Source organism: Onychomys torridus, chromosome 1 (assembly GCF_903995425.1).
Source record: "Onychomys torridus chromosome 1, mOncTor1.1, whole genome shotgun sequence".
NCBI lineage: Eukaryota > Metazoa > Chordata > Mammalia > Rodentia > Cricetidae > Onychomys > Onychomys torridus.
Window position 1 is genome coordinate 154,978,328 of NC_050443.1, and position 24,573 is coordinate 155,002,900.

The 24,573-nt window shown below is 44.8% G+C and overlaps 1 pseudogene; it reads left to right on the forward strand.

Moving 5' to 3' along the window:
- The first annotated feature begins 7,718 nt into the window (after nucleotides 1-7,718).
- Nucleotides 7,719-16,956, forward strand: LOC118578233 (annotated as a pseudogene).
- The last annotated feature ends 7,617 nt before the right edge of the window (nucleotides 16,957-24,573 follow it).

Sequence of the window (24,573 nt, forward strand, 5' to 3'; positions counted from 1 at the left end):
CTAACTCCAAAATGTCCATTTCATAGGCTTTTTCAACATCATGCAACTTTGAATGATTCCATTAGATGTAGCCACAGCATAACTTCACAGGTAAAACCAGGTATCAGTCAACCTGAGTTCTAGCCGTTCATCTGACACTGGCTGTCTAACTTAGACAATTCTGTGTTTACTTCTTGTTTCTCATTGTCTCTTCCTCCCCCTACTTCCTTCCCCATTTGGCTAAATAAATGGAAGTCTCCCCAATAGCTTATCTTAATCCGAAGCATTCTACTTAATAGTTCCTTCTCCATTGGCCTGTCCCATTGGTAACCTTACCAGAGCCCAGCAATTCTGCATCCACTGTGTACGTGTTTACACTGCCACTGCCTCAGTCCAGGCCTTGACAACATAACCCCAGGCTGATGTGGGTACTGGGAATGGAGCTTGGGTCCTCTGTAGGACAACAGACTTTCTTAACCACCAAGTCATCTCTCCAGCTCATCTTGAAGCTCTTAGTGTGGCTTTATGATAAGTTTTGGTGTTATATAAGAGGATTGTAGCCTATCTTAAGGAGGTTCATAGGAGCCATGGTTGGACAAGTTGGACTGAACAGTGGAATGCCTTCAATCACTGGCTGACACATTTGGCTGATCTCTGTGACAACCATCTTGTCTGTTCATGGAACCTACCACTGCATTGCTCAGAACCCTTCAACGGTTCTGTTGCCAGTAACCCAGCACCCATGTCAGGTGGCTCACAACCCCCTGTAAATTCCAAGGGATCAGATGCCTTCTGGTCTCCATGGACACCCAATATGTGGAATAAACACAAATTAAAAAATATGAAGAATCCCAAAAGGAAGGCTTATTTACAGCTGTGCCCTAATCCAACTTGTGTTACAACAAAGGGTAGAAGAACCATGTCTGAGCATGCTAGAACTCAGGGAATGACGCCGTTACATGTGTCCCCCTCCCTCTACCCCACTAGATGACAATTTTGAGAAGATAAACTCTAAACATAATAAAGTTAAAGAAAAACAAAACTGTGGCAAGACAAAGGGAACTTTCTGGGACAAATAGAACATCCTTTGCCTGATAGCTGTCCTCTATTGGGCTAGAATGTGCAGGTGGGTTTTGAGTCCCATATCTAACTATAGCTGAATACCCATCTCCACCCCAAGGTACTAGTTACATACCTGAGAACAGACCCCAATGTCTCTAGCTTCCATGTCTTCTATAACTACACACTAGACATCCAAGACAGTAATGTATTCTCTATCTACATGTCTACCATCCCTTGCCTATCTTTGATCTCCACTACCTACGATGTATACAACTATATACCATGTGTCTTCCATCTACCATTGTGAATTGTTGAAGGGAATGGATGATTCCATAGTCAAGAGAATTAACTATGTATGTTCCAAACTTGACCTACTAAGAAGGGGAGGGATGTTTTTATTCTCCTCTTTGTTAGAATGAGAACTTTCTTTCCCTGTTCTTTGATTGTTGCCCACCCCCAGGGAGGGGGCTGCTGCTTTTTTTAATTGATAAAAACTTGGTAGCATTGGACTACATTTTAACTGAGTTTAGCTCTCGATACAATAAGCTGTCCTAGGCTTGTCCTTCTGTGTAATCACCTGGTCTGAGGACCTCTGACTTAAGCCTAAGTCTAGCCATAGTAAGCACTCAGGTGTCCACTCATCCCTGGCAATAATCGTTCATATTTAGGGACACTTCTTTCTCTAACTCCTCCATTTGTATCTAAAGAGGCAGATGAGATGAGAGGATAAGTCAGGGTAGATCAGCTGACCTAGCAAACACACAGCCGTGTACAAACCAGCTCATTTGTAACTCATATTAGAGTTCTGCAAGGATGCTCAGGTTACAAGGCATCTCCTCTTCCTGATCCCTAGGTACTTCTGTCCTGTGGGCCTACCATGCTGTAGGGCAGTGTTTCTCAACCTGTGGGTTGTAACCCTTTTGGGGTCAAACAACCCTTTCACAGGGGTAGCCTAAGACCATTCTATGTATTGGATATTTACATTACAATTCATAAAAGTAGCAAAATTAGAGTTATGAAGTAGCAATGAAATAAGTTTATGGTTGGGGGTCAGCACAACGGCAGGAACTGTATTAAAGAGTCTCAGCATTAGGAAGGTTGAGAACCACTGCTATGGGGTATCACTGAAGACCATATCTAGGCAGCTAAAGGAGGTATAACGCACCTGCCCAGGAGATTTCAGAGGCCAAACCCACAACAGTGTGTACCACTTGCATTTACACTGACTGGAGCCAACTGTCCCTCAGGATCCCAGGCTGAACGCTCAGGCAAAGAGGCTGCCATTGGTCTAGGGAGACACAACGTTATTAGGAACCAAGGCTTGTGAAAAGAAGGTGACAATAGACTGAGGCAGCAATCAACATGGCTAGTCCTGACAAAGCCAATGTCGCCTTTCAGACGTGTCCTCTGACAAGCTGAAATGCCTGTGTCTCATAGACTATCCAGAAGGAGGTAGATTCAGGTGCAGCCACTAAGCTGCAACAAGGAAGAAAGGCCATCTCATCCTTGCTCAGGTCCTAGCCTACTCCATGGGCTTAGGCAGTTACTTCCAGAGCCTTCAAGAGTCAACCATGGAGACAAGAACATCACCTCCACCAACCTCCCTGGCATCTTGGAAAAGCCTGGAGTCTATGTGCCCCTGGTCTTTGCGCACACTTCTGAGGTCAGGAGGGGGTGTGTGCCTGTCACTTTTCTTCCCAATTCTGAGAACCTACCAAGATTTCCACAGGGTGATTGGTTCATGGAGAAGGCATTACCAAGAGTGCTAGTCTAGTTCCTTGTCTTCAAGAACCACAACGTGCCATGGCTCTAAGCTCTACGTGTCATTTTTATCGACTATGAGGCAAGACAATTGTTTTTTGTCATCATTGTTTATCCAAATAAATTTCAAAGGGGCTGACCTAAAGGATTCCAAGTGAATTTCAGAGGGTAGAGGGTAGTAGACAAGAATAATCACTTATTACGAAGTTCAAAATATGCTATGTGGGCAATCCTCATTCCTTTATCTGTAAAACTACATGAATTCAGATCTGGGCTTGGGGAAGGGCAAATCAAAGGATAGCTCCACATGCAAAATCAATGAATGAAGGTGTATCATTTTCCCATTGCCACTCTAACAAATCACTATGGGGGCTTAAAACAACACCCATTTCTTGGCCTAGAGCTCTGGAGAGCTAGGCAAAATGTGTCTTATGGAGCAAAAATCAAGGTCTTAAAAGGGCTGCCTTCCTTTTGGAAGTTCCACAGAGACTCTAATTCCTTTCCTTTCTTAGGTCCCAAAAGTTGCCCACATTCCTTGGCTCATGGCCCCTTCCTTCACCTTCAAACTCAAAGTATAGAATGGACTCTTCTGCTTCCTGTCTTGTTTGTAAGAGAGGCTAACACTGTGAAGCAGCACCCCGATGATTCAAGAGAGTTTCTCAATCACCCTAAACTCAGTTACATGCAGAAAGTCTCAGTTGCCATGTAGCAGTCACAGAATCCATAGGCCTTTGGACATATTTGGGAGTCACTGTTGTGCCCTCCCCCAGAAGCATTTTTATCCCACACAGGCCCACTTGAAGTTCCAGTGGGCGTGGTAATGAGGATGCTCTTAGTGCCATACTGGATCTTTTCAATCTGTCCTCAGCTTTCCTACAGTAGTCCAGCTATTATACCTGTGGTAGCTTTTTTATTAAGTGTATCTGATGTACCTGAAAATTAGTTTCAGATGTTCTGCTGTTCCCAGGTAGAGCAGAAATAATGCTGAGAAGAGAAGACAATCTCTATGTACTTAGGCTGGCTGTTGTTTGTGTTAAAGACAGGATGGGGTGGGTATCCTGAACTCTGGCTTCCACTGAGGGATCAGGATTCTCCCCTCCACTGTTTCCCAGCCCCTCCTCTGCAGAGGTGACACCTGCCACTGCAGTCCTGAGAAATATAGGTCAGGTAATCAGTAACCAGCATTTGTTTACTTTGGGAAAGCCTCGGTACATTAAAAAAAAAAATAGGACAGTTCCCACTTCTCAAGGCTGAATCTAGACGTTTCAAAAGAGAAAAGCAAATAAGCCCCTCCCCACTCTGATTTCCTCAGGCCCAGAACTGGGTCACCAAACTAAACAGGATTGCCATTGAAACCAGGGTGGGATTCCCAAAGCTGTACCTTCTACTCAACTGCCCATGGCCAAGGACAGAATTGTGGTTGTTATCCCTGAGATCCTGACTTAGGCTCCTGAGAGAGCACCAGGGCCCAGATAAACAATAATAGCCACACGGATGCCTCACTTCATTTTGGCCTGGGACATTGGTGACCATTGGGCTTGCCTACTACGAAGCCATACCATCTGTGTTACCAGTCTCCTCGGAAATTTGTTAGATAGCCTTCAGTGCAGCCTTATACAACCAAATTATTTTTTCAGCAAAAGGTGATATGACTCGTGAACCCCAGAGAGAATGTCAGCACATCTCCCAAAATCACCAGGAGTGGTCCCCTCACCCACCATGCAGAAACACACATGCAGAGAAGCCTGAGGTCCACACAGCTCAGGACAGGAAGATTCAGTTTTTGCCCCAGTGCTTACCAGAGACCAGAAGTATGCCCAGAAAGGCAGCTCAGCCCGGCTGGAGACTGTAGGCACTAACTGGCCTTTTCTATCTGGACCCCATTGGAGTTGCTGTGGCCATCATACCCTCATCCAGCCAGGACAAGGCATCCAGCTGAGGAGAATGAGGAGCATAGCGCTGGTGAGCAATGCAATGTGCTGCTTGGTTGCACCTTGAGCCCATTTGACAAGCACAGACTTATAAGCGAAGCCTGAGGCCAGAAGTCATTGAGTTTTGTCGCTAATCAGTTCCTATGAGCATCAAGGACTTCCTAGAAGATCACAAAGGAGAAAGGTGATCTCGTGGCCACCAAGATCCAAAACTCTCTGGTTGGCTTCTTGGGAGAATGACTGAATTTACTAGATTATTTTCAGGTCGCCAGCCACAGGGTGTCAGGCCAGTCACTTCTCATTGTTGTTTCAAACTACCTGAACAAACCAACTACAGGGAGAAAGGGCTGATTTGGACTTGAGGTTTTAGAGTTTCAGACCATGGCCAGCTGGTTCCATTGCTTTTAAGCCTGGGTCAAGGCAGAAACATCATGGCAGAAGAGCATGGGAGAAGAAAGCTGCTCTCCTCACTGCATCCAGGAAGTAGAGAGACAGGGAGGCACCAGAAACAAAGTACGTCAGGGTACACCTCCAAGTTCGTACCATCTCTCCATTGTACAATCAAGGTATGAATCCATCAACAAACAAATCCACGAGTCTGAGCCTTCATGATTCAATCACTTCCTTTGAATCCCGATTTTGAAGCATTGTATTGGGCATCAAGCCTCCAACACTCGAGTTGGGGGTCAGGCATTCAAACTCCAGTCATCACACTACACGCCTATGCTGTCCTGCTCTTACCTGCTTTAGGACTACCCATAGAGGGAGTGGAGCATAGGAGAGCTAAACTAGACCCAGACTCTAGGTAGGAGTACAAAGGGGTATGTATGTGATGGGGGAGAAGGAGCCAGAAAAGCCTGCATGGTTAGTTCACCGGGGGCAACCCAGAGTGCTGGGCAGAGCTGGTCAATAGAGCTGCTCTCAAACAGGGCATCTGGATGGAGGGCTGGAGGCCAACACTAAGAAGGTTCCTTTTTGAAGTCTGGGTTTTTAATGCCTGCAGTCTGAACTTATCCGTGGGAAATATGCAAGGTATCGAGTGCCCAGCTTCTTAAACTGTAGGTCACCATCCCATATGGGGCCATGTCACTGACTGGGCGGGGGCAGGCTGAAAATAAGCATTATTAAAAGCTTTCTGAGAACACAGTGGCCAAACATTCAAAATCAAATGTGCGCTGAGTCTTAAATGTTTCCGGAAGCCCTCACACATGTTGCATCCCATGACTTCACTGCAGGCTGGCTTCTGAGCAAACAAGGTGGGACATACTGTCACACCACAGAGTGTGTGACACCTGGGCTCAGATGTGAGATTACTGCATGTCATGAACTGCGGTGTTTTTACTGCATGTGGCAGGTTTTCTGCTCTTACAGAAACATAGTAGTTTAATTACAGAAAACAAAGGCTTTTAGTATTTTCAACCATCATTCCCCTACAGGTGTCAGGTTAGCATCTCTTTGGATTGCCTAGCGCTACAGCTTTTTACTGGACCAGCTCACTGGGTGAAGGTGCTTGCCACCAAACCTGGGGACCTTCATTTGACTCCCAGAACCCATCTGGTGGAAGGAGAGAACTGATTTCCACACCTGTTGTGTGTGGACCCATATACACAGAGACACATACATTCACACAGACACACACTAAATGCTTATTTACACACACACACACACACACACACACACACACACACACACACACACTTTTAGCAGTGTTTTCTCAGATAGCACCCTGTAATATTTTTACTTTTTTTTTTTTGTTAAGTTAGCTTATGAAGTACAGGACTTTATTGGGGCATTTTCACACATACTTGGTTCTTGTTCGCCCTCTTTCCCAACCCTGCTTTTCTTGCTGGTCCCCTGCTCCCTCTAGAGCCCCCTTTCTGCTTAAAAACAATGAATAGATGATGTTTGATTTTGAGTTGCTGTTTGAGTTGCTGACTTAATTTTCATTTAAAAATTATTAATGAATTTTACCTTCAGATTAGGATAGCATTTTCTTTTTTGGTTTTTCGAGACAGGGTTTCTCTGTGTAGCTTTGCGCCTTTCCTGGAACTCACTTGGTAGCCCAGGCTGGCCTTGAACTCACAGAGATCTGCCTGGCTCTGCTTCCCGAGTGCTGGGATTAAAGGCGTGTGCCACCACCGCCCGGCTAAGGATAACATTTTCAACACTTTCTGAAATGGCCCTAAACATACTTCTCCCACTGTTTTATTACTATATTATATGAGGTAGAATTCTCAGCATTGACTATTACAAATAAAAAATACTGCTGAAAACTACTGAAGATGTTCTATATCCCACAGTACCAAATATTCAGTCAGGGCTTAATTCTTACGTAAAAAATAATCACACGAATGCACATGATTTGTTGTCAGTAAATGTTTAATCTGCGTACCTATTCTATGTACTCACATGCTTGAGGGTATATAAAACTTTCTTAGGCAAAAAGGGTTATGAGTGGAAACATTAAGAAGCCCTGTTCTCATGGATATCTGAAACTTCAGATAGAGTACCCAACTTTATACCATGCTTTTTCTTCATAAAGTCAAGAACTTTCACCCGTCTGCTTAGAGAAAACACAGTAGAGCTTCTCTTTGGCAGAGCAAGTTGTCAGCATCACTGTGTTTGCAACTCAGGCTCATGCTTACTTGAATGCTAGCACCTCGTGCTGCAGCAATGGGTGTAAGCAAAGAGGCCACTGTGTGATAACGAGGAGATAGTGTATACAGGGTGGATACTCTGGAAAAGAGGATGGTTCCCATCCTGAGAAGGACAGAACAGAAAGGCAGAGCACTCATCCCATTCTTCAGTGGTACACACAGCACAGTAACTCAATGGGCACAGAATGCTTCCTTAGGAATAGGGGTGAGGGGCTCAGAGTCACCTGCCTCTGGCTTGCAGTCCCACTTCTGGTCTCTTTATAGACCTGGGGAGCTTCCAAATCTCTATGAAATAGCTTTTTTTCATGATCAAATTGGTCTGGTCAGCATGCAGCTTTCCAGGATTCCTGGTACGGGAGGGGGAGGGCATTGGCCTGCCCATCACACTGCTGACCAGGCCGACAATGACGCCACACTGGCTCCCCAGGTAGGTTGGCCTTTACCAGACTGCTCTTCCTTCCTCTTGTCAAGATTTTCTGGAGCCATGTCAACTCCCAGCAAGGCATGCAGTTGCGACATTATGGGTCTCAGACAGTTTGTGAGAGGGTTGGGCATCCTGGCACTCCAGTCAGGGTAGCCTGGCACTGCCTCGGGTGACCAGGATGGAAATTGCCCTTCCCTTCCCCATGGTTCTCTTTCTGCTTCTGCTTACTGGCTTGATGCCTCTGTCCAAGCCTCCCTAGGGATAGACAGGTGGGAGTGGCATGAGCCCATGATCTTCATGACATCTATGAAAGAGCAATGTAATGGGCAAAGTGTGTGTGTGTGTGTGTGTGTGTGTGTGTGTGTGTGTGTGTGTGTATGTAAGATTGTCTATAAAACATCTGAAACCATGCCTGCTGGCTTGCAGCAAGTGGTCAGAGCCTCTTATGTTTCTTCCTTCCTCATCGACTTCCCCTATTCTTTCCTGAGCCCTTGTCTACACAGTGTACAAAGCATTAGAATGTCTACCATCCTTCTCCAACTAAGATATTTGCTCCAGTTCACACCCTCAGCCAACAAGCTCCCAGGATCTTTCCCTGGTAAACTCAGCTCCCCTAATTTAGCTCTTTCTGCCTTCTCTGGTCCCTTGGCTTGGTGACACAGAAAACAGAGATGAGATACGACCAGAGTCCTGGCCTTTCAGAGCTCTCCATTGGATAGAGAACCAGGATTTGTATGTACTACTTCACCTAAAGTTCAAGGCCATGTGCATGGCCCATGAGGAGAATTGAGAGCAGTCATTTCTGTGAGCAGAGGTTCAAGGGGAGCAGAGGGCGGACAGGTAGAATAAAAGCTCTTGGATTAGCTCAACTTGGTTCAACCAAGTTTAAAACTTCTTCCTGCTGTATGACAGATTCAAGTTAACGCTACAGACATCAACTCACCTATAAAGTAAGGAGAATGGCGCCCAGCTCAGGGCAGCGGGACACCTGAGGACTGTGAGTTTGGTGATTGCCTTCTTGCAGATGCCCAGTAAACACTGTTTTCATTCCCACGGGAAAAGCACCAGTGAGAACTCTGAGGTCAGTGACTACAGGAAGAGCACAGACATTGTCACAACACCTGGCCAAACACTGTCACCTCTCCTCACTTAGACCATCGGGGTGTTAACTAGACTCAACCAACAAGGTCATTGGGAGAACTGAACAGAACAAGCTTACAGTGTGATTAACAGGACACTCACAGAAGCCTGGGCTTCTCTGGTCCCAACCTAGATGGTCTATGTTGGGGCCCAGGGTAAGGCTCTCATAGGAACTGCAAAGAAAACAGCACCAGAAGCTCCTGGGAGGTCTTTCTTCGTGAGGCTCCTCTGCCCAATTTTGCCAAAACTCTGTGGATATTCATTTACGTAACCAATTTCAACACTCAACCTGTTGGCCCTGCAAATTGCAACCTGTTTGTCTGAGGCTTGCCTCCGATGGACAGCTTACTCAGCTCTGAGTAATCGCTGCTATCATCAATAGTCCACACTTCAATTCAGTCCCTCTGCCAGTTGGACTGCAGTCTCGCCTTCGAGTGTTATAATAGCATGAGTAATCTCTATTGGATCTGCACAGTGTCTTGATCCTCACAGCTGCCCTGCGAGGCTGAATTCAGAGATTGTCCCAGCATGGTAAACAAAGACAGACTTGTGGTGTCCACCTGGGGTCTTCTGACCTGGTGTTGCTTAGGGTCGGTGATGAAGAAGGGGGCTGTCTTGCTGTGTGCTGTGCATGGCAAGGCTTTACAGAGGCTGGGGGGTAATAGCTGTGCCAGAGTCTGCCATGCTTCCTCTCAACTCATTCAAGGACTTGCCTTATGAGTATTAGAAGATGTGAATCACAAAAGGGAACTGACTTGCTCAAGGGCATGGGATGGTGTGAAGAGACACCATGACCAGGCAATGCTTATAAAGGAAAACATTTAATTAGGGCTAGCTTACAGTTTCAGAGAGTGAGTCCATGATTGTCATGGCAGGAAGCAGACAGGCATGGTGTTGGGGCAGAAGCTGACAGCTTTACATCCTGATCTGCAGGGAGCAGGCAGAGAGAGCATAGACTGGGCCTGGCATGGGCTTTTAAAACCTCAAAGCCTATCCCTGGTGGCACACCTCCTCCAACAAGGCCACCCCTTCTGATCCTTCCCAAACAGTTTTACTAACTGGGAACCAAGTATTCAAACATATGAGCCTATGGGGACCATTATCATTCAAACTACCACAGATAGTCAATAAAAAGTTGGGAGTGGGACTCTGCTCCCCTAGGTCCCATTGGATTCTCTCACCTCCACCAACTTTTCAGAATGCTTTATTTAATGTTTATTATTTTAATTTTTAAAAATTTTGTCTATGAGTGTTTTACTTGTGTGTATGTCTATGTATGTACCTGTGTACCTGGTGCCCATAGAGGCCAGAAGAGGCCCCTAGAACTAGAGTTACATATGGTTGTGGGTACTAGAAGCTGAATCCAAGTCCTCTGGAAAAGCAGCCATACTATTAACTGCTGAGCTGTCTCTCTAGTCCTGTTGTCTGGAACATTTTTCATAAGGTTTAAGACACCAACACCCAGATCTAGAAGCAGAACATGACCCTAGAGTGCCCTTGAGCCCTTTGTAGACCGTAAACACTAGGGATAGCCACTGTTCTTTCATATTTCTTGTGTCTGGCAGATTAATCCGCGTCTTTGCATGTACTACTATACCTCTTGCCTTCCTCATTGATTTCACTGAGAATCTCAGATAATATGTTTATCCATTTGACTGTGAGTAGACATTCAAGTAATTCCCAGGCTGGGCTATTATAAGAAATAACAATCTATGAACTTGTCTGTGTCCTTGTCTGTCATAAAGCATGCAGATTTTGACAATTAGGAGCTAATGCCAAATTCACCCCATCTGCATTTAGAGTTCTATCTCAGCTCTATTTTAGGTGAGGAAAATCAAGGCTGTGAAGGCAAGTGGCTTGCCCAGGCCTTGCAACCTGGTGGGACAAAGCTGGACAGGTACCTTGGTTCTTTGAGGCCAGATTTTTATGCTCTCCAGCTCTGTTCCTGCCTAAAGATAGAGCTTGTGTCCCAGACCGAGCCTCAAGCTCGGCTTTACTTGTGCCATCCCACTGGATTCTGTGACAATATTCTGCACAGGTCTTAAGCCCATGTGGTTGACATAAGGACATGCATATTGATTTGTGAATGCTGAGGAAATGAGTTGATATAATACAGTGCCCTCTGCAGCTTCTGAGACACCCAGGACTGGAGAGGAGAGGGTAAGCAGAGAGAATTTATAGCTTTCTGCTCTAATTTCCTTTCATCAAGGTGCCTGTCTTTGTGAAAACAGATCCAACTACTTGAGAATTCCCCAAAGCAAGTGATTTTCTCAAGGAGTAGCATTCCGACGCCCTTCCCTTAGTGCAGGCACCCAGAAGTTAGGGGCTGGGCTTCTTGCTCCCTCGGTGTGGTCCCTGAAGTAAGCATGGTGGGAAAGAACACTCTGATGGAAACTGTAGTGTTCCATTCATGGTAGAGCTCTAGGGAAGAGTGAGAACCAGATGGAATAGCTTAATAATGCTAATAGCAGTTGTCATCTGCCAGGTACCATTTACAGGCTGATATTATTATGAAGGACACATTTAAACCACTGCCTCATAGATGAAGACATCAAGGCCCAATAAGTTCCAGTTCATTAACGATCACAGCAGGGGATGAAAAGATGGTTCAACAAGGAGAGAGATATGCCGCCAAACCTGACCACCTGAGTTCACTACTCAAAATCCACAGACTCTGATAAATTGCCCTCTGACTTCCACATACATACATCCCATGACACACATGCACCCATATACATACACATAAAATGAATAAACAAATGTAATTTTAAGAGATTGCAACAGGAGTAGAAATAATGGTCATTAACAGTCCAACAGGTGCCCACATTTACAAAGTGAGAGTTCTTTCTTTTTGTTGGTTTCTTCCTAACCCTACCCCTAGAACATAAAGACTTTTTTCTTTTATATTTGAAGTTTTTATTCTTTTACTGTTAAGCATGGGTTTCATTATGGCATGTTCATCCATTTATATAATGTATTTTGATCAAATTCACTCTCCATTATCCTCCTGATCCCCTCCTCATCCCAACTAATCCCCTTCTACTTTGGTGTCTTGTTTTGTTTTGTTTTGTTTTCTGGTGTTCCAGTAAGTTTAATCAAAGTTATTTATAGAAACATAGGTGAGGAATTATTGGCAGGAGCATGAAACAACTTACCAGTAGCTACACCACTGAAGAAAATGGCCCCCAAGCTGGGTGGTAGTGGCGTACGCCTTTAATCCCAGCACTCAGGAGGCAGAGCCAGGAGGATCTCTCAGTTTGAGGCCAGCCTAGTCTACAGAGTGAGTTCTAGGATAACCAGGACTACACAGAGAAACTGTATCTCAAAAAGCAAAAACAAACAAACAAAAAAAGAAATAAAGAAAGTAGCCCCCATCCTCCCCTATACCAGCAATTATTAAATACCTTCAGATCCTCAGAGAGGAGTAGGGTCTGTGAGCCCTTCCCTCTTCTGAGACAGAATGTTGACAGGCTTAGTCATGGATTTAGTTTATTGAGTTGAGACAGGGTCTCACTATGCAATCATGGCTGACCTAGAACTCACTATCTAGACCAGGCTAGCCTCAAACTAATAGAGGTCTGCCTGCCTATGCTTTAGAGTGCTAGGACTAAAGGCATGGGCCACCACGCCCACACAGACAGGTTCAATCCTGTGCAGTTAGTCACGGCTGCTGGGCGTTTGAGTGCAACCCTGTGTCAGACTTTCACAGCACTCCAGCTCTTTCTCTGGACTTCATATTCCTTCTGTGCCTTCTTCTTCGATGTTCCCTGAGCCTCGGAGGGATGACATAGATGGCCCCTGTTAGGGCCGAGCACTGGCCAGTCACACATTCTCAGTACTTAGGTTAGTTGTGAGTCTGCATTAACATTCTCCAGTTGCAAAGAGAAACTTCACTAATCAAACCTGACAGTGGCACTCATCTTTTGGGCATCAACACAGATGTCTAGGCTTATTTGACAGGCTTATCATGTCTGTTTAGCATAGTGGCTTCCTATGTCTACCCCAACCATAGGCTTCTGAGCAGGTTTGCAGCACCAGATGTGAATTCCTTTCTGGGGAATGGACTTCAAATTCATAACCCTCCAAAGTAGTCTTGTTACTCCTATACCAGTGGGTACAGCTTGCCTGGTAGACTGGTAGTACAGAACATAAGGTCCACAACCGAGTAAGATTTCTAAATGACCATTCTGCCCGCACTGGCCTACGTGGCACGATAGCCTGTATTATTTTAGGGGTCTCGGGAGCCTAGCCAAAAACTCATAGAGAGGTAGCCATCATCCCTGGCACTGGGATTTTTTTTTATTTAATTACCATATGGCTTCTAGGAGCAGCTTTATCTACCCACACACATTCAGAATACCTCCATTCTCACAGAACCTAAAACTCATCAATTTGACAAGGCTGGCCAGCCAATGAGTTCTAGGCACCCTCCTGTCTCTGCTTCCCCAACCTCCCCACACAAGAGTTACAGATGTGCACACTCAGCTGTTTATGTGAGTGCCAGGGATTCAAACTCAGGTCCTTGTGTTTTTGTGCAGTAGACTTCATTGACTAAAGCTTCTCTATCTAAACTTTATCAGAACTTGAGTTAAAAACAATTATGAGTTTCCATGTAGGGGCTGGAGAGTTGGTTATAAGTTGTAATAGGGTTGGGGGTGGATCAATAAAGTTTAGACTCAGGAATCTCTTCTGGAAAAGAAAAAAGGGGAATAGATAGGATAGAATAATAAGGTAGATTATTGTATCTACTTGTAAACTAATTTAGTAACTATCAGCTTTAGATAACTTGCATTGGTATGGATTCTTGTATATTGATACAAATGTAAAATTATATTTCTATTCCTGTTTAAGATAACTTGTACATTGATACAAATTCAAAACTATATTTGTCATATTGTACATATGTTCCTACTCCTGTTTAAAGTATTTTTGTATAATGATACAAATATAAAATTAATTTGTCATGCTATATGTTTGTTGTATCTCTGTTTAGGATATATATATTATATATTGATGCATATTAAGATATTAAGGATATTGTTGTCATATTGCACTATACATTTCTACCTCTGATTAATATATTTTTGTATATTGTCACAAATTCGAGGTCATTGTTCTTATACTGTACATCTGTTTCCAGATTATTTATTTTATAATGTGAAGCCTTAGTCTTTAAGCTATTTAGGTTGATAAAAATTTGTAGATGTAACCATCTTATTAAATAAGAAACACAGAGCCAGTTGCAGAGTTAAAAACTAAGAGGTCAGAACAATAGCTGAGAGCCTTACCCTTTACTGCTTCTGCTGTCTTTTCTCTCCACCAGAGCTACTTCTGTGTGTCCTGTCTTTTTTGTAGACTTTCTGTTCTGTTTGCTCATTGGTTGTAAACCCAGCCACATGACCTCCTCGTCACTGCCTGTCTGTACAGACCTCCAGGTCTTAAAGGTGTGTGTCTGCCATGCTGGCTGTGTCCTTGAACACACAGAGATCTACCTAGCTCTGCCTCCCAAGTGCTGGGATTAAAGGCGTGCACCACCACCACCCAGCTTCTGCTCTGGCTTGCTCTGACCTCAAGGCAACTTTATTAACATACAAATAAAATCACATTTCAATACAAATAAAATATCACTATAAAAATTATAGGTTAATAGTCACCCATGCTTGTCATACTTATCATCATGTTAGTTAGGTTTCCTATATATACAGAAATATATGTCAAATGGATAGGTAATCTTCAAACACTTCATAGACCTAGAGAATATGGCATTTAAATGTTTTAATAACTTAGAATTCTGTTGATGTAAAACACAATTGCTCCTGGCAGCACTGACCTACTCCCAAAAGGATGCTAGGCATCAAAGACACTCCATATGAAATTTGTCTTCTTCTTGGCAAAAATGGCCTGTTGAGCAAAGAACTACCCTTGCCACAACTGCTGACCGTAAACACACTGTCCAATTTGGACATGCAGAACACAAGAAAAAGTGACTGCTGAACCTTGCCAAGACAGGGTAGACAGGCTTTCAAATTTTCCTGCTTCTGAAAATGGTCTGTCAGATATTTGAGGCCTGTAGTCAAAAGTGGATGCCCCAACACCACAGGGAAACTTTGGGTGACTATCCAGACAGCCAGCTGTCTCTGTCATTTCTTGCATATTATCAGAAGTTGCTTGCTTGTACTTCCTGCTCACTCAGGCAATATTATTTTCTTTCTCAGGTTATTGATGGGGTTGAAGACTAGATGGTTACAGTTACAATCCTCTGGTATCTTAGTTAAGAGCATATCAGGTACTAGATTTAAATTCTTCAGGACAGGACAGCTATTGGAGTCATCTATGTATTTTGCCATTTACCCATGGTCTGGACATTTAGTATGTGTTTCTCATTTGATGTTGTTCTTGTTGGTTGTAGTTCCATTTTTGTTTGTTATTACCCTTTCTTTCTCCTGGACAGTACTTGATAGCCATCCTTATTGTATATAGTTTTTATTAGGTTTAGAACCTTCTTATTTAGACAAAAAAGGGAAAATGTAGAGGGTATTTGCTCTGCCAATAGCTTTGGAGTACCAGCCTTTTGGGCATGGCTTCTTGGCTGGTTACATAACTGCTTATATCTGAGGAGGCTCCAGTGATCGCTCTGTTGGGTGGTGAAGATTGGATCAGGTGGCACGAAGCAGCATGGGATCTATCCCCAGCTTTCCAAGGACACTGCAACTGGATTTACCTTATCCTGTATCAGTGAATCAGTGAGTCTGTTACTCTCATAAAACTCATATATATGTAATTGAGGTTTGCATTATACTTTATTTTTAATTAGCTTACAAAGTAGCAGGTTCCCTTGTGATTTTTTTATACAAATTTAGTTTGGGGCTGCCCCTCACTCTTCCTCTTCTTTATCACCCTGCCCCACATCCCTGCTTAAACCTTTCTAGACACTCCCCACCCATATTCTCTCCTTCACTTTCAGATGACATGTGCTCTATTATCTTCCTCTGCCATGTGGCAAAGCTTCCCTTTCCCCCTCTCATGGGCCCTGTGGAAGATTTCTTTGATGCAAGACTTCTTCGGGCTTTATGCTAATAATGCACATTAATTTCTAAGAAGAAAATTATTCCTACAAGTTTTTCCAAGTCCTTATTACCCCCAAGGCATATTTATTAATGTCTTGATTTTTTTTAAACAAGACAAAAAATGTTACTTTCATCTTGCCTATGTAATTTCCTAAGCCAAAATCTATCATGATTAAAACATAACAAAACCAAGGGCTTGTCAGATGGCTCAGTAGGTAAGGCATTTGCTGCCAAACCTGGTGACTTGAATTCATTTAATTCCAAGTCCCCATATGGTAGAAGGTTAACCAGTTCCTGTTAAGTTGTCTCTGGCCTCCATATGTGTGTGTGCGCGCACACATGCAAAAAGTAAATAAATGTAATTTTTAAAAATGAAATGGGACTTTTGTGACTGACTGACTGCCACGAAGGCCTCAGGCACTCTTTGGGAGTACAAGGTGGTGGGGCGCTGCTTGCCCACCCAGAAGTGCCACATGCCACCACTGTACCGAATGCACATCTTCACTCCCAAGCATGTGGTGGCCAAGTCCCACTTCCGGTATTTCGTGTCGCAGCTGTAGAAGATGAAGAAGTCATGGAGGAGATGATGTACTGCGGGCAGGTGTTTGAGAAATCAGCACTACGTGTGAAGAACTTCGGCATCTGGCTGTGCTATGTGCTCCCACAGTGGCACACACAACCTGTTCCGGGAGAACGGGGACCTGACTACCGCTGGTGCTGTCACACATTGCTACCGAGACGCGGGTGCCCGGCCCCGTGCCCGCGCACACTCCATCCAGATCATGGAGGCGGAAGAGATTGCAGTGGACAAGTGCCGCGGCCCGGCTGTCAAGCAGTTCCACGACTCCAAGATCAAGTTCGCCTTGCCACGTTGTGTGTTTCGGGGCCAGCACAAGCCTCGCTTTGCCACCAAGAGGCCTAACACCTTCTTCTAGACCCGAAGATCCACCGAATAAAACTCTAGAGAGTTCTAAAAAAAAAAAGAAGAGAAATGGATGGATAGATATATAGTTAGATAGATGAACAGATGGACAGACAGACAGGTAGATTATTGAAACAGTAAAACCTGGAAAGGGCCCATGGTGATCACAGGATCACTTGGACTTAAAGTCATCTTCTGGAGTCCACTAATGAAAGTCCATTACCTGCTTCTCAGTAGGCGAGGATGGAGACAGTGCACCAGATTGAGAGGGCTGCAGAAATCTCTCCCAGCCCATATTCTCCTCTAACTGCAATTTTTTCATGGTCCCATCAGATCGTGAAGGTGACTTCTCCCCTCAAATCTCAGAATTCTTGTCATTTCTTTTACTCAGGAAGAACAGCAGAAAATGACTCTGGCTTTTGTAACTTCAGGAAGCTTCTACCTAGCCCTTAGAGTGGACCTTAGTGTTCTACCACATAATACACTTTGCCATACATGATACATTAATCTTCCAGCCACGTAGGAAATCTAATTACCCTGATGCTGCCATGCTGTGCAGAAGCCCAAACCATGGAGTGACCACACCCAGGTCAAATCAAAGCATTACAACCCTCAAGCTGCAGCGTGATTACACCCACCTGCAAAACCCCTCCTCACCTTGGAGTCCACACAACAAAAGCCCCAGGTGTCATATGAATAGATGAGCCACAACCCATGTTCCCTGTTTAAATGTGTCTTTGAGCATATAGGAAATGTTGTTCTAAAGTATATCGTGGATGGTCATTATGCAGCAATGGTGTCCACATAGGGAGGGAGTGTGAAATGTTTATCTAATTATTCTTTATCAATAAAAACTCAAGAGGCAGGTACCAGGGTAAGAACCTACATGATTAAAGAAGCAGCGGAGAAGTGACCAGTGATCTCCTCTCTCTCCCCCCTTCTTCCATCCAAAAGGGCCAAAAATCTTTCTAAGCCCCACCCTGCTACTTCCTGTGTCTCTCTATATGTCCTTGGTCCTCCACAACCTCTATGGCTAAGTAGCTAGCTCCGCCCTCTGATCCAAAGTGAACTTTACCAGCAGTCTCGAAAGTGTCGGAGTGTGATCAAATATCCCACAACAGGAGAGGGTGACATGAGCGGGGATGAGCACAGTTAAGCTGAGGGCTTGAGTTGCTGTCAGTGTTCTCCTTTATATTGATTGATGATTGATAGGTGACTCATTTATTCAACACTATGTAGAAAAATAATCGAAGGACAGATGTAGCACCCACCTCCATGGACCCAAGCTAAGCTCTCTTTGAACTCTCTTTGTGTAGAGAAAATGACCTTGAGCCCTTTATATCATTGACTGGGTTATGAGTGTGCATTACCACACCTGGAGACCAAACTTAGAGACTTTATGCATGCTAGGTGAGCACTCTGCTGACTGAGCTACATCCCTCAACCCATGGAGCCTACATCCTACATGGATAGTTAGTGTAACACTAGATTCACACACCAGAATACTGTATTGACCAGGAAGAAGCAGATGGGGGAGGGGAAAAAATCCCTGACAACTAGGAGTTAACATTTGGGGTACTTGAAGCCAGGAAGACAGTAACTCCAATGAGTTGAAGCCAGAAATGGTTTTCCAACCAGCTGTGAATTTGAAAATCCCATATGTGGTACAACATTAAGCTGCTATTTCGGAAATCCTTTCATCTCTTTGCGAAGCATCTCAGGGGGCCGGCCTTCCTTCCTCACCTCTCAGCCAGTTTTCCGAAGAAATCACTTCATCAGCAGGAGCTGAGGGATTTCATATGCAACTGAATAATTCTGGAAACAAAGCTGGGTACCTCTGAATATAACACTCCTCCCCTGCTTTTAGAGTCCTAACACCTGCATATAAATTCAATACAGCATGCCTGATTTCCTCAAAAGAGTCAGTATCCCATTTTTTAGTTACTGAGGTTTTTAATTAGCACCCATCCCATGCCCCCAGCAAGCGGTCATAGTATTCTCGTGGCTGTTGAGTTCGGCTTCTAATTATTTATTGAGGATTTGTGCCAGACACTGCTGGAGAGAACAGCGAACAATACAGTGATGTTCCTCCTCCACTTAGCGCACACTCCAGCTAGGAGTCACACAGAAATGGACACTTGAGAAAGGCATTTAAGAACGGTATGACAAGGGGGCAGGAAAGAGGCCCTGATGTTCTCCCTAAGCAGGCATGGCAGGAAATGATGGGGAAGGAAGTGACCACATGCGGTCACTAGGGAGAACTGGGTTTCTGAGGAACTGGAGGGAAACCAGGGGGACTGCCAACGGGGAGAGGGGGGACAGCATGAGATGAGGAGGGGCAGCCAGGCTGGACCTGTGCAATCACCAAAACATAGAGGGGGTCTGCGGTGCTCTCTGAAGGGCAGTGGGGCGCCAGGGGGTCAGTTAGCACAGTGAAGATCTGGGGTGCTCTCTGAAGGGCAGTGGGGCACCAGGGGGTCAGTTAGCACAGTGAAGATCTGGGGTGCTCTCTGAAGGACAGTGGGGCACCAGGGGGCAGTTAGCACTGAAGACCTGGGGTGCTCTCTGAAGGGCAGTGGGGCGCCACCGGGGCATTTTAAGAAGAGACACCATGTAGTCACATTATTGTTTGTGAAGACCACTCTGGGTAGAGGATAAGCAAGAACCGGGAAAGATCAAGAGCGTCCTATTGGAGGCACCAGAGTCCAGCAACCGTCACGCTGGTGCAGTCTGGTGCAGTGGCAGAGGTAAGAACGAGTGGGTAGGAACGGGAGTTGGCAGGAAATGAAGAACTCTCGGCTTTTGTTTAGCAAAACATTCCAGCAAGACTTCACAGCCACAGAGAGTCCCAGGGCAGGGCACAGAAGCAGACACGTTAGACAAAGGAACTAGATCCCTGGCCCACACTGTGAAGAGACACTGGAGTTCCCATGGGCCATCCCAGAAGAGAGCAAAGAGAAAGCAGAAGCATGGGGGACATTGTTGCAAGGGAACAAGGAGAGAACCCTGAGAGATGGAGATGGCCCACAAGATTGGAGGTGGTATCTAGCAAGTCATGGAGGGGCTGGAACTCCCGGGAAAGCAAAGGCTTTCAGACGCTAGGCAGGGGGAAAGGGTGCTTAAGAACTTAGATGTTCCTTTGTGCTGCATGCTCGACAGGTGACTGAGTTCTCCTCCCGTGCCACCCCTGTTCTTCCACACCCCCACCCCACCCCATCCCACATCCACCACCCCCACCTCCACCCATCCTCCACACCCCACCCCACGCCTGGGGTACATGGGCTTGCCTGTCCAGAGAGCTGTGTGCAAACTTAAACATGGTCTATACCAGGTGAAAAGGGGAAAGGCGATCTGCTTCCGTTGAGACTTTTAAAAGATGGGAGCTGACTTAAGAGGTAAGAATGCTCAGAAAAAGGCTCAGGTCACCAGGACTTCCCACAGTATATGGGAAAGAGTTTGAGGACTCTGTGGATAGATACAAGTCAAGACAGTATCTGAAAGCAGACAGACATGGGACATCCATGCAACTGATACATAGGTTACATAGTTTGTCCTGTTGCACTATATGTTTCTTGAAGAAAATGATGACCTGTGTGTCAACCCTCAGGGGAAACACACCTCTCAAGCTACAGAGGCCACGGGGAACAGGCCACCACCCCTAGAGAACTTGGGACAGAGCTGAGTGAGTAGATCTGAATGATTTAGATCACAGTCTGTGTGAACCCCTCTTTGTCTCTGAGTGGAACATCCAAAATTGTCAAGGAAGATGAGGAACAGAAGTGAAAAGATGGGTCTAGGGTAACAAAAGTAACAAGAGAAGATCCTTGGGAATGCAAAGAAGCAAACAGAGAAACGCTACAATTAAACAAAAAGAAATGAATGTATTGTTGAGACATAGCATAGTATAACTAAATTACCCAGCACATAGGAAAGCCAGATTTGCAGTTGGTCTCAGGGCAGAAGAAAAAGAAAAGTGTTAGAGAATAATGTAGCAGGGTGAGAAGGGACTATGGTTAGCTGTCATTTTCCTCCCGAAACCATGCAATATAAAACTAAATGTAGGGCACACAGTAACGCAGGAAAACCTGGCCCAGACAACTAGAATTGAGTTACTTTGGGAAGCTAGAAGATCAAGTAACTTAAAAAAAAATTACTAAACTAGACTCAAACAAAGTATTTTTTGTTTTTGTTTTTGTTTTTTGTTTTTGTTTTTCGAGACAGGGTTTCTCTGTGTAGCTTTGCACCTTTTCTGGAACTTGCTTTGGAGACCAGGCTGGCCTCAAACTCATAGTAATCTGCCTGCCCCCGCCTCCCAAGTCAAAGTAATTTAAATGTCAGGTGACAATACAGTACATACACTTAACACCAAGACTAAAAAGTAGGGCAAATACAGGCCCACGCTACTGCTGAGGGCCATGTCTGGATCCATGGTCCTGCTGCAGCTGTGGCCTGTGTTGACAGCTGAGGTCTATGTTGCCTCAGGGGGCCAAGGGAACCATGTGTGACAGAATCAGAGGGCCATGCTAAGCTGGCCCTGCCCCTCACTGGCCCTGGGATAGCTGACCCTGAACCTTGCTGGGCGCTGATGCAAGAGAGCTGGCCCTGACCCTCATGGGAGAGCTGTACCCCCCACTCGAGAGAGATGGTGCCACCCCTTACCATGGGTGAGGGAGAGCTGACTCTGATGGCATGGGCATAGAGGAGCGGTCTCAGCCCCCTCGCCTTAGCAGGGCAGCCCTGGTGGCCTAGACTGACCAGCTTAACTCCCACCCTAACATCTACCCCCACCTAGGACCTGCTGGAGCTTGTGAAGGGACTGGATCTCCATGACTCGGGGAGGCCATGGATATCTGAGAGGAGTTCCCATGAGGATCCAGTGATGATCGTGTACCAGAAACCAAAGGCCTTGAATTGGACCAGTGAACATTTGCTAGTAAAGCTGATCGGACAAAAGGGTACACTATGTGACACACCATGGTTCCCAGTGCCACCAGGATGAATGAAGAGAAGTTAGAGAGGCAGGAAAGACCAGGAGCAAGGGATTTTCTTGTTTGTTTGGTTTTGGTTTTGCTGTTTTGTTCTGGTTTTTTGTTGTTGTTCTTTTGAGTTTTTTTGTTTTTCTTTTTTTTGTTTGTTTGTTTGCTTGTTTTGGTTTGGTTTTATTTTTCTTTAATTTTCATGGGGGGCTGCACTGCAGGAGGAGGGAAGGATATGGAGAGACTAAGAGGTAAGCAGAATTGGGGTGACAGATGTGAAATTCCCAGATTCAATAAAGAAACTGTGCTAATAAAAAAAGCAGGGCAAATAATATTGGCTAAGATTACCCAGGGGAAGAAAGTGGGAAGCTTATAAAAGGGGAAGAAGACATTGGTTTACCATCACCCTTGTAAGGAAATTAAAAGATACTCTATAAACACATGCAGGTCTGTTACAGGTCCCTTCTCAAAGAATTTAGTCAAGTGGCAAAACAGTTTAAGCAGACGTTTATGAAACTAAGCTAAGCTAAGCAAACACTCCAAAGAGAAATCAGAGTGGGCTGCCCCCAGACAGGTGCCCTGCTAGATTCTGCACTGTGGATTTTGAAGTTTTTATGAGTATTTGTGATGCAGGTGACATATTATGGGATAAGGTGATCTTTTTCCTCTCTCAAATTCCCAAATCATGGTGGGTTAGATCTCCCTTTAAAAATACTTCTTCCCATGATCCCCACACAAAGGGGAGGTGATGTCAACTCAAAATGCAAGTGCTATTATAATAATGTCAGATTGTCTATGAGATGTAGGCCCTTCCTTAGTGCACACATGTGGGAGAATGCCCTGGTGTTAGAGTTTCTGATACAGCAGGAACAGCCCAACAGCACCCCAAGGCTGCTTAGCCTCAAAAGGGCAGCCCAACAAACTAGAGATAAATCTGCAGTTTTCTTCAGTTACCTCACGTCTTACCCACTCAGCATCAGATTAAGCACACTAAACTAAGTTACAATAATAAAGGTAAATAGCATGTAAAATATAAACAACTATAAATGCAGGGAACACACACAATTCCCATTTAACTAGTAGTGATTGATCTAGGAATGATCTTCTGTGGTTGAATGTTTTTGAGAAACTTGAGAAATGGTGTGATCAAGTTGGCAATGTCTGAACCCACTGATTCAGCACCAAAAACAAAGCATACAGACGCTATGTGCCTCCTGACATAACTCAGCACTACTTTAAAATATTTTAAAAAGTATCAAGATTCTGGATCTAGTGGACCATTTTCCAGAAAATGTAGAGGATAGAGGAAAAGTCGACCCTATGGAGAGCAATCATGACAACCGAGGGGTCAGGAAAATGCCTAGGATAAATGATTCTTGGAACAGATCAGAGATCAAGGAAACAAACATAGATTAGAAGCAAAGTACGTAAAACATAAAAATAAACATTTTGTGAACTTTGGATTCTGATTTGAAAACCAGCTGGAAAGGGCAATCGAGTTTCCGGGTGGTGATGGTTGCCTAGCAAGAGTATGTGTGCCAAAGGCTCCTTCCGCTCTCTGCAGAAGACAGGGACACAGCAGCAGTGCAGCAGAGCCCGGGTTCCCGCCTCGCTGGTGGGAATGTCAGGATGCTGTGGAATCACTAAGCCCTTCCAGGCATTCGCAAATCACAGCTCTGTGGTGGTACCACCCTACTCTGCCAGCCTGCAGGAGGAAAGCAAGGCTTCCAGAAGGATGCTCAGTACCAAAGCATCCAGAATCACAATAAAATAATCAAAAAGGAGAAATTTGAATGTGAATAGGATATAGTGACATTTAGGAATTATTAATTATGTACACCTAGAGGTGGGTTTTTAATTCTCATTTTAATGTTTCTACTACAGGTATAAGCTGAAGCATTTATGGGTGCAAAAAAAACATGCTGTCTGGAATTTGACTTTAAAATGCTCAAGAAAACACACACAAACACACATACACAAGTACGCACACACACAAATATGAACACCCACAGCACACACCTTAGACCCAATAGCTTCCCAGGAGTGTCCCACCAATCCTTTCATTTAATAGAACAAATGTTAGACTTACTAAGTGCCCCAGAGTGCTCACAGCAAACTTCCAAGGTGAGCACTTTCATTTGATTCCTGAGTCACAGAGACATGAAGATTCATTGCCAAGGTCACACAATCGGAAGTACTAGGGACAAAGTGGAATTTAAGAGATGCCACTCCTACGGCACCATATACGGTCCTTTCAGTTAGCATCTTGGGTGCTGTTCACACAGAGCAGCCTCAAGAATGTTCACAGAGGCCTACCTAAAGCATTATGCAAGCCCTCCATAATCTATGGTCGATGAATAGTGAACGCTTCCTAGTTTCATCCTCAGTGGGTGGGCTTCCTAAATCCCACCTTGTCTCCAGCAGGCTGGATGCAGAGCTGTGCTTGCCAAGACCTCACTGACTACGTTCCAGCAATGGCCGCTGACCCTGCTTTACTGCTTGGCAACAGTTCAGTTATCAAATTTGCCTGAGACGGAATGAAGTGATATCGTCTTCGTTCCTTCTGACCACTCTGGGTCAGTGGAAACCCCAGCCAGAGATCAAAGGGACAAGCCACCCACAATGCAGGATGCGTAAGTCAGAGGATTGCCTGC